Here is a 10,863-nt window from a genome sequence, read left to right on the forward strand (position 1 = left end):
ATCTCTGCACATTTTTTCCAGGCTGCACATGCATACTCATATGCACATTCATGTACATACACAGCATACATGTTTACACACATGTATATGTATGCAGTCCTGCTTGTGGCTTTCGGCAATCAAGGCTGGTCCTTAGGAGGAAAATTTCCCCTGAGCCATGATGCCCCCATTCTGCATCTTTGTCCTTACCCACAACTGGCTAGAGAAGACCATTTTGCCCTTTACTGGACTTTACTGGACCCTCCATTCATATTTTATAGGTCAGTGCTTATTTTCCTGGTGGTTTTAATTTAGCTGTCAAATGCCAGGGTCTGAGGCAGAAGGAGAGCTCAAGGGTTGCTGAGTTTGGCTGACCCTTTAGTGGACCTCCACACTGCAGCCAAGATCTGCTGATCCGGGTGTGGCATAAGTGCTAAGCACTTTCCTGGCTGCTTCATGCTTGCGGGGGGAGGGGGGTGGGAGGGGGTGTGTGCATGGGGAGGGCAGAGGCTGGGCCAGGAGCTAAGTGACAGGGAAGCTCTCTGTCTCTGTTATTATTTCTTTCCCATTGGGGATACCACCCTGCTCCGGACTGGGCCCCTGGGCTCCTTGCCATAGACAACTCTGACTTCACTCACAGTAGCAGGTTCCTGGTAGGAAGAGTTAAAGAGGGAAGGGACAGGAATCAGAGCTAGACAGTCTTTGGGAGAGGGAGTTGCTTTGGGGGAGCAGCTAGCTTCTAACAGTTCCCAGAAGACGCCTCCAGAATCCTGTCTGTGGAGTCTCTTGTGTGGCAGGACCCTGGTTTTGCTTTAAGCAACATAGAACACCAAGGTGACTCAGCCTTGATCCCATGGGGCCAGCGGTTGCTACTGTAGCATGGCTGAGCACAGGGCTGACCAAGGAGAGGCCAAGGCTCCTCCCTGCTGAAGGTCTCCTGGGATCCAGCTGCTCTCTGCCTCCCCAGGGTCAGACCCTGCCTAGGCCACAGAGTACCTCCAAGACAGACTCAGTGGAGACAGCAGCAGGAGGAAGGTGGTTGTTAGAAGGGGCTGAGGCCATTCCAGTGAAGGCAATTATCCCCAGGTGTCTCAGGCCATCTTTTAATAGCAGTGTTATTTATTAATGTGTTAATCAATGCTATCTCTCCAGGGTAATTGCCTGGTCACAGGGACCCGAGTGTACTTCCTAACAAGCCGCCATTAGCTGCACTAGGGCTGGCTGTCATTCCTTCTACATCCAAGGACTACAGCCCCAACCTGCTCGTGATCTGGGCAGATGGGATCAGGCTGGAGGTCAGAGGTTGGGCGGGCAGGGGGTCCCAGCAAGGACAGGAAAGGCTGTGTTTCCAGCAAGCATCATTTCCATACCATGTACTTCTTTAGCTTAATCCTTGTGCACAGAGAAGCCTCATGGTAGCTGAACAGAAGCCTGATACATGCAGTCAGGGGTTGGGCCACCTGAAGCTCCTGGGGGCCCTGTGACCTTGTCATGTTCACTCCGTTTCAAGTTCCTCCTCTGACAGAAGGTGCTGCCGGTCACCTTGTGAGGACTTAGGATGTCTACCACATGTGGCACATCAAGACTAGGCTCAGACCCAGAGCATGGGTGTCCCGTTCTCCAGATGAGCAGGACAAGGCACAGAGAGGTTATAGGATTTGCCTGAGGTTATATGGTTAGGCACTGGTGTAGGGAGCAAGGAAACCAGGCCCTGTCCCCAGAGCCACTCAACTACCCGACACATGACATTGCTTCAGCATGCACAGCGACAACCTCCCCATCGAGGAAACAGTGGCTATGGTGCCTCTAGGGAGCCTCCAGTGTCCCTTCTCAGCCATGCCCTTGCTTGCTCTGATAGTGAGCATCCTTCTGACCTCATCTGCCTCCATAATCACAAAGTCCTTGGAAGGGACAATAGCAACCATGGCCAAAGACGCGTGCATGGCCCTTGTCATCTGTTCCATGCTGAAGGCATGGATTCAAGAGATGGAGAGGAATCAGGGGTCATCCCATGTCCTGATACAGTTGTTCTTTTATCTTTGGGTTGTGACCTTGCTCATGTCTAGAAGGTCATGTGTGGGTGAGAATGAGTGGGTGGGGTTGCTACCATATTATGGGGCTGCCGTGGAAAAGTGGGACACTCTGAAAGAAGACGGTTGCGGTGCTATGGCTACTCTGCTGTAATTTCTGTTGCTGCAATAAAATATCCTGAGAAAAAAGCAACTTAGAGGAGAAAGTCTGTTTGGCTCATAATTCCAGGTCATAGTCTATCCTTTTGGGGAAGTTAAGGGCCAGGTGCTTCAGACTGCTGGTCATATGACATGCTCACTTGCTTGCCTGTGCTCAGATCCATTCATCAACTCCTAGGTAGTTCAGGGAATGCCTAGGGAATGGTGCTGTCCACAGTGGGCTGGGCCTATCCATATAAACTAGCTTAATGAGTGCAATCCCCCTACAAACATGCCCACAAGACAACTTGATCTAGACAATCCTTCATGTAGACTCTCTTCCCGGGTAGGTTATGCTAAAGCTGACCATCTCAATGGCCAGATGTAAAACATCTGGGCTTCCTGTGGATACTGGATCATCTGAAGTCCATCAGATAAGCAGTGCCTGGTCCCACCCTCTGGGCACACTGTGGTAGGGGTTTCCAGCCATGCCCATGGGTTTTGTGAAAACATGTCTACTTTGTATGAAGTTGATGCTGGGGAATTACACAACTGAGTTTGATTTTAGCTACTTTTCTGTCACTGTTATAGAATTCCCTGACTAAGGCAGCAAAGGTTTCATTCACAGTTTGAGGGCACAGTCCACCGTGACGGGGAGGGATGGTGGGATGAGCATCATGGCTGGTCCCATGGATTCACAGTCCATGAAGTAGGAAGAGATGGACCGTGGTGCCCAGGTCACTTTCTCCATTTTATTCCATTCAGGACTCCGGCCCTCGGGCTGGTGGTACCCACTCACCTAATGTAGACTCTCCTTTGCTGGTGCACCTGGAGATTAACCAATACAAGTTACAAAAATAGCAACAATGTGTGAATTTTATGCATGTATGTTGTGCGTGTTGGGTTGCACTCACAGCTATCCTGGGGGTCATGTGACCCTTGGGCTTTGGGCTAAGCACACCTGTAAATGTACACCGTAGGCTCAGTGTGGATAAGCATCTTCCGTGGAGTGGGAGGGACTGGATGTGTGGGACAGGTCAGGCACGAACACTGACCGTGAGCTGTGCCGGGCTGATGGCCATGGGCCACCCTCGGGTTGACATTTGATCAGCAGTATGCACATGGATCCCCTGATACAATGAGAAGTGGACACACTGCCAGTCGCTTATGCCAGGCAGCTGTAGCCTGGCCTCTCGGTCCACATCTTCACATGCCTGCTTGCCCTGGGAAGTAGCCCAGTGGCTCCCAGTAGGGAATCAGGAGTTAGCAGGGGCCGGGAAGAAGCAAGAGTATTAGGAGAGCTAGACCTGGGCCATTCATCCCCACAGGGAACAGACTATAGCTACTGGAGGAACCTCGTGTGCATGTGCCTGCGTGCGTGCATGCGTGTGTGCATGTGTGTGTGTGCGTGTGCGTGTGCGTGTGCGTGTGCGTGTGCGTGTGTGCGTGTGTGTGTGTGTGTATGCATGCTTGGCCTGGTGGCTTCTGACTCCCTCCATCCCTCCTTCCCTTCCTTCCTCTCTCCAGTGCAAAAGCCTGCTTACAAATTCCTCCCTCACTACCAGGACAGCATCAGTAAACTTTGCCCAGAGGATAAGGGACGGCTTCCAGCTCCTTGATATTTACCAAGTGGAACACCCCTTAATACCAAACCCAAACACCCAGCAATTAGATTTTCAATCGTCCTTTGAGCCTCCGTCAACCTTAGGATGGAGCCAGCACATGGAGATCAAGGGACCGGCATCGTCATCCTCATCCATCCTCCTCCCGTTCCTCTCACGCGGCCCAGCTGCCTGCAGATACACGGGGTGGGGGTGGGGTGGGGGGTGGCTTGGTCCTCCTGCCCTTGGCCCCTTCATCCGGTATCCTAGCAACGCTTCCAGCAGCCTCAGTCTGCAGTACACTCGGGTGGCTTCTTGGCGGTGTTTATCTTGGCTAAAGGGGAGCCAGCACTGTCCAGATCCTAGACAAACCAGACTGCAATGAGCTGTGAGGACCTGAAGACCAGAGTACATTGTCCCTGTCCTGGGGATCAGAGTACATTGTCCCTGTCCTGGGGCCTGGGTATGCTTTACAGCGTGCTGGGAACAGGATGCTCGGCTTATTACTCCCTTATCTCCCGGCCAGGACTGCATTAATCATCTTAGACCTCACTGGGCATCAGCTCACTCTGGTTTCTGCCGCTGCAGGAGCTGCACGCAGAGGCATGGGTGCTGGGGCGTGGACGCTCAGCCATCTCTGCACTCCAGTCTCCGGCATACCACACCCCGTAAGCAGTCAGGTGCTCTGCCACAGGGATCCGGGAACTCTAGGGCAGATTTGACCCCTTTGTCTCAGGGCTGCTATGGAGGGGCAGGGGTTGGGTGGGAGTGATGCTGCTGGGGAGCAGGGGATGCTGCCATTTCCCCAGTTGTGAGGATGGACATTCTCCCTGGTTCAGAGTACATGACAGACACTTTGTTGCAGGTACAGTCAGCCCTGTATAGAAGGGTAGGAGGTCAGGACTCCCTGGGAAGGGAGGAGGTTCATAGCTGCAGTATTTCATGATATCTGGCAGCTGTGTCCAGCTGTTTAACTGCTGGCTGACCTGGGGAGAGCTACTGTACTTCTCTGAACTTGTTTCTTGCTGTGTATAAGGATAACCCTTCTTTGGGGACTGTGGTCAGTTAGAGTGCTAGAGCGTCTGCTGTCTGAGATTTCCTGTCACCATGTAAGGCTCACAATCCAGGCTACACATTGGCTTCCCCTGGAAAACAGCCCTGATACCTACTTTCATATGTACCCAGCCCCCATGGAAGAACTTCATGTCTTTCTTAGAGGACCACTTGGGAAACTGAGTCTCACAAGAAGTTGCTTATGGCGACATTTAGTCTTAACGGGAATGCTACATCTTTGTAGGCTGTCCGGTGTCTGTCTGTCCCACTCTGCCTAGAAAGCCCTTCTGCAAAGTCATCAGGACAGAGTCCGTCCTGGATCATTCTCAGACCAGAAGGGGGCAGGGTGCCCATGGCTGAGTCAGGACATCTGTGGGGCTTTTTGTCACAACCCTGGGCTATTACATCACTGTCCCTACCTGGCTTTAGTGAAGAGGAACAGTGAACAGGGAGCAGCCACACTGCTGGAAGGTGACAGAGTGCTCGTCACACGGGTCTGGTGGACTCCAAGGTCAGAGCAGTCCTGAGAACGTTCTGTGGGGTGGGGGAGGGGAGAGGCTTTCCGGGTTTGCCCTGCACCTGGCCACAGCCTCACAGAAGAGGAGCAATCCTGATTGACGCCCTTCAGCTCCTGGAGTGGTACCGGGCAGACCGAGCCATGCCTCTGGCTCACAGTGTCCCTGATTTCTCTGCCCTGTACTCTGCAGGACTCTGTCCTGCACCCAGAGTGGAAGCCTGCTGGAGTCCTGCGTGCTGCGCCAGCTTTGACTTTCAGCTGGAGGAGGATGCAGTGTGGCGGCCGCCCCAGACTGGCCACGGTCTCTGATGGGAAAGGTGACCCTGAGGTGTCCCTGTCACCAAGTCTTTCTCCAAGCTGAGTTGGCGGCTGGATTAATGGTGTGTACCGAGCAATTGAAGGCCATCACTCACTCCGAAAGCCACTTCCCTCCAGTCGCAGGCGGAGTCCTTGTCTCAGGCTGTCTGTGTCTCCAGCCTCAGCCTCACCAGGAAACTGGAACCTGATTATTTGAGCCCCAAACAGATATTTCTCTGCCTTGAGTTGGGGGCATCTGACTGTCCTTTCTATCCCACTCCCAAAGCTGATTCCACTCAGTGGCCAGGCTGGCAACCATACTAGGGTTAATTGCCCAATTCCAAGCTGTAGAGATTTTTTTACTTCTTAGGGTCTGGATGCCTGAGGGCTTATTGATTATCTGATTCACATCTCCAAAGATGTAGCTTCAGCCAGGACTAAGATGAGGTGGACAGCACTGGGTTCTAGTGAGCCTCCCTGCAGCCCGGAAGTATGATGGCCTCAGTGTCAGGACACGGGGTTTCTAGTGGGATCTCTTGCCTCTCTCTTTTCCTCCTTCTCCCTGAGGTGGCTGGGCCTGAGCAGCTGCAGTGTGGGGGACAGGTGCATCAATGCCACTAGACAGCACTCTGGGGAGTGTATGTGTTTACTCATTTTGTGAACAGGAGGATTTGCATCATCCTTACTCTCTAGAGAGGAAGACAATAAAGTTACGAGAGATTCCTGTGGGCAGAGGGTGGGGTGGGATGAGCTTGGGGTGGTGGGGAACCGAGGAACTTCACCACAGTGTGGCTTGTAGTGTTGCCTCTCATAAACGATCAGAGGGGTGGAGCTAGGCGCAGTGGAGAAGAAGGTTCTTGAAGTTCACTTGTGGTTGTTGTTTAAAAAGGCTGAGAGTTGGACCCTGGGCATGGCCAGGGATCTGGCCTTAGGTGGTTTGTTTCCTGGACAGCCTTGCTTAAGTTAGGAACATGGTTTATCTTGCCCCCTTTGCCCTCAGGACTGGGGTCTTAGGTAGAGAGATCTTTGCTGACAGATGGACAAACTGTGAGGAATTTGGGTGAATGTTTGACATTTTCACAGGAAGAAGACCCCAGTGATGTGCCCATGGATCTGTCTTCAGTTCCCTCTCAGAAGACACATTTTCTTTAGTGGCTTGCACATAGACATAGACTCAATTTAAAAAAGATTTATTTATTTTTCATTTATGTGTATGGGTGTTTTGCCTTCATGGATATCTGTGAACCATGTGTGCAGTTCCCACAGAGGCCAGGAGAGGGCAGCAGATCCCCTGGAACTGGAGTTGCAGACGGTTCTGAGTTACCATGTGGCGCTGGGAAGGAGTCTGCATCCTCTGGGAGAGTGGCCACAATGCTCTGAACCTCTGCCCAGCCCCAGATGTGAACCTGGTCACACCAACCCCAGCACCGTCCCTTAGAGTCAGATCTCCGTGCTCCCACTTTAAACAGTCGTCTGTGCTTCCAAATCCCTCCTGTAGGGGGAGCTACAGAGAGAACCTGATGCCTGCATCACGGAGAGAAGGGAACCTCAACTGAGAAAATGCCCGTGTAAAATCTTCCCCCTGTTGGGGGGCGCGGGTGGGGGAGATTTGCCCTTCCACAAATTTGCTCAAGCATTGGGTCCCAGGCACACAGATGAGGGAGCAGACGCAGGGGCCTAAGGACTTGTGACCTTGGGGGTAAGGCTGAATTTCATCGTCTCTGGGGAAGATACTGAGAACTAGTAGAGAAGACATCACAGGGACTCTGGTCCCAGTGCAGCTGCTTAGTGGCTTTGCAACTTGGCCCGGGGTTGACAGCCCATGGTCCTTAGACTAGCCATGGTCCCATGTCTGTTTTTGTAAATAAAGTTTTATTGACACACAACCGTGTCCACTGGATTATGTGTTTAGTGAGGGCTTTCTTACCACAATGACAGAGCTGATTGATTTAAACAGACCATAGCCTGCACCTCGAAAGCATACCCTATAGTTTGCACCCCCAAAATCCTAACCTAAGGCTGGCCTATCCTTTTCAGGAATACTTGTTTCCAGGACCTGGAACACTGATTCCCCCTTCTTCAGAGCACCACAGACTCTCTTTAGCTCTAGACCTTTGTGTATGCTGCAGGCCTTTTACTTTTCTCACCTTGTCCTGTTCTGAGCTCAGATTACCCCACAGCACCTAACCCTGCCTACTGTTCTGTCTTCTTGGACCCATCCTCTCTGTCCTCATTGCTGTGAGCACACCCTGGGCCATCTGCGAGTCTGTTAACACATACTGTGTGTAGTATGGGTTAGATTTCCCATGTCTGCCTTTCCATGACTTTCAGAGGGTGAAGGAGTGGCTCATCATCTCTTCCTAGCCATCTTTCTAGAATGTTCTATAGATACCTCAAATTTATCATGTCCCCACCTGAAGTCATTGTGATACTATTTGCTGCTCTGGGATTGCAAGAATCCAGCAGCTTCCCAAGTTTGGACTTCATGTCGGTCTTCCACGCAGGCAAGTTGGGGGGGGGGGACAGTGTTTAATGTCATCCTATTTTCCACATCAGCTATAAGTTCAGGGGTCCCTGGATCACCTTAATGAGTGGTAACTCACCCAGAGGGCTCAGGAGGTCCTGATGTAGGTGGCTACTTCAAAATCAGCTGATGGAATGTGGCAGAGTGTGGATAGCTCTGGAGAGTTCCCTCGTCAGGTAGGGGAAGGGGACTGACTTCTCCAGCATGGGCTTGTGACATGATCACCAGCTGGAGATAACTGCCAGGCCTTGGTGCCCAGAGCATCCCCTGAAACTCAGTAGCAGAGTCCTGGCTAAGTCTCTGAGTGGTTGACCACCATCTCTAACTCCTTTGAAACTGAGATCTTGTGGTCTAGAGCCCCATCCTGGATCACATTTTTAATACAAACATGCTCTGCTCAATGAAGACACACACTACAGAGCTTCCTTCAGGCCCTGGCAATGCTTATGCTATTGATTTTAATGCATAGGGTCAGCCCCTCACTTAGGTTCTCCAATGTCTAGTCGACCAGAGCCTTCTTGACTTCTAGTATACCCCCATGTTGTTTTGAATCTCTAAGATTCCCCACTCTATCATCTTGTAAACTGTGTCACTCCATGCACTATGCCCTCTACTGCACCATCCCTAACATGCCCTTCACATTGGTGTGGGCTCCAGGCCTCTTTCTGGGCCTGTTTCCCCATCACTCATGGCTTGGCTCCCCAGCCTTGCTGGCTGCTACCTTCATTGCAGGCCAACTTCCTCTTCATCACACCTGCAGTCCATTTGCTTTGGAGAACATCCGGCCCACAGTTAGGTTGAGCATTCTGGTGTTGAGTGCCCCAGTGTCCCTCTGCAGGGCTGCGAGTTTCAGGAGGGCAGGGTGGCTGTGGTTTGCTTACTACACAGAGCTGGGGCTGGGTGAGCCAGTCAGTGAGGATGGACATGAGGAGGTCCTGTGATGGGAGGTGTGCTGAGCCGTAGCAAATAGTGTTTCGGCTCCTGGTGTTGCTGGGGCTCTGGTAGTGTCTTTCTCCTTTCTTCTCCTCCTCTCTTCTTCTCCTCTCTTCTCCTCTCTTCTCCTCTCCTCTCTTCTTCTCATCTCTTCTTCTTCTCTCCTCTCCTCCCCTCCCCTCTCCCCTCCTCTCCCCTCCTCTCCTCTCCTTTTCTCTCGTATCTGCCAACTGTAGACTTTGGATGGAAGAGGCTTTTAGATTGAGTCCCTTGCTCAATAATATGTGAGCAGCAGACACATATTATGAATGGTTGCATCACGCCTGGTCCCAGGGGTTCCTGTCAGGTGGGACGATGTTGGATGTTCCACCAGGCTAGAGGCTGCGGAGTCGGGGCTGGGGCTAAGTATCTTGGGTTCTGGGAGGCCAATCTCATGGCTTCTATTAGGACACTTTAAAGAAACACTTTAAGTTTATAGAAAAATTGGGCAGACAGCTGAGTTCCTGTATGTTTGCTCTCCATGCCACCCACTCTGGAACAAGGGATCATGGTCCAGAGTAACATTTCTTGCAAGCAACCTATCAGTTTTACTCTATTACAGTCAAGAAATGTCTGAGAGCGGTCTTTGCACTGGGTGTATTTCTTTGCGTTGCTGTTTCCTGGGCTCTTTTATTCTCTCTTTGGGGGAAAGAAAGGGAAGAAACAGGACCTTGGGACTGTGCCCTGCTGGGAACAAAGGACATGCCAGACCCCACTTCCTTCCTGGCATGCGTGTTTAGAAGCACTTGTATCTCTAAGGTAGTGTCTGCTCTATGTCCAGGTCTGATGTGGGCAGAGGACTCATCCTTTGGGGCTTCCTCTCCAGCTCTGCACAGTGGGGTTTGCAGCTCCCAGGTTCAGCATTCAGACTCCATGGCTCAGCAGCTCTGACCTGGGCAGGGGAACGACAGTCCATGGATCGGGGTCCCTGTGGCACACCATGTATGGAGCAGATGACAGGAGTGGCTTTTGCAGCTGGACAGAGGCCTCACATTGACATGGTGTGCACTCTCTGTCCATGCCCTCTGCATTGTCTCTTCTCCCTGACTGCTATGATAAACAAATTCCAAGCTTGAGAGATGCCCAGGAGCTCCCAGCCACCTTAAAGAGGACATCTCGACACTATAACAGTGTTTGCTCCAATTTGTCCTTAGAGCATGTCACTTGGTTTGAGGACAGTGGAGAGTGGGCCACGGCAGCTCCTGTACTAGGCTGACACACCTGGGAACCGTGGCAAGAGGAAGGAAGAGGCTGATATTCTCAAGGCCCTCAGGCTGCTCTCTGAGGTATAAGACTCATAATTGCAGGAGGAGAATTAGCAGTTGTTGGTGAATGCATGGCCCTGAATGTGACTTCATTCTTCATCCAGGTCTCCCTTCTATGAAGTGCTAGGGAAGTGGTTTTTACAATGGCATTGCAAACTGGGAAGACCCATTCCGGGGAGAGGGAAACTTGTGGAGATCTCTAAAGATTTGAGATGCATGAACCTTTGTTTGAGTATGTTCATATCTAGGAATTAAGTGTGCAGATCTCACCATGTATGCACATAAAGGCTTATGTGCACACATGTGAGCTGGGACATTGCTTAGGATTCATCCACTAAGAGTTCTTAACTCTACGCATTCCTGGTGCTGTGGGCTAGACCATAATGCAGCCCAAGAAAGAAGCAGGAATGGACATACGAATCTGGCCTAGTCCTCTTGATATGCCACCGGATAAATAGCACAAGGCACGCCAGGACATGCTACTGTT

General features: G+C 51.6%; 1 long non-coding RNA gene across 1 annotated transcript; it reads left to right on the plus strand.

Annotated features, from left to right (window-relative positions):
- The first annotated feature begins 4,116 nt into the window (after window positions 1–4,116).
- Gm833 (predicted gene 833) lies at window positions 4,117–7,499 on the plus strand. The gene is made up of 3 exons (NR_033138.1): window positions 4,117–4,416; window positions 5,509–5,698; window positions 6,699–7,499. It is a non-coding gene; the product is annotated as a predicted gene 833 (long non-coding RNA).
- Window positions 7,500–10,863: the final 3,364 nt, after the last annotated feature.

The sequence above is a fragment of the Mus musculus genome, chromosome 4, assembly GCF_000001635.26.
Source record: "Mus musculus strain C57BL/6J chromosome 4, GRCm38.p6 C57BL/6J".
Taxonomy (NCBI): domain Eukaryota; kingdom Metazoa; phylum Chordata; class Mammalia; order Rodentia; family Muridae; genus Mus; species Mus musculus.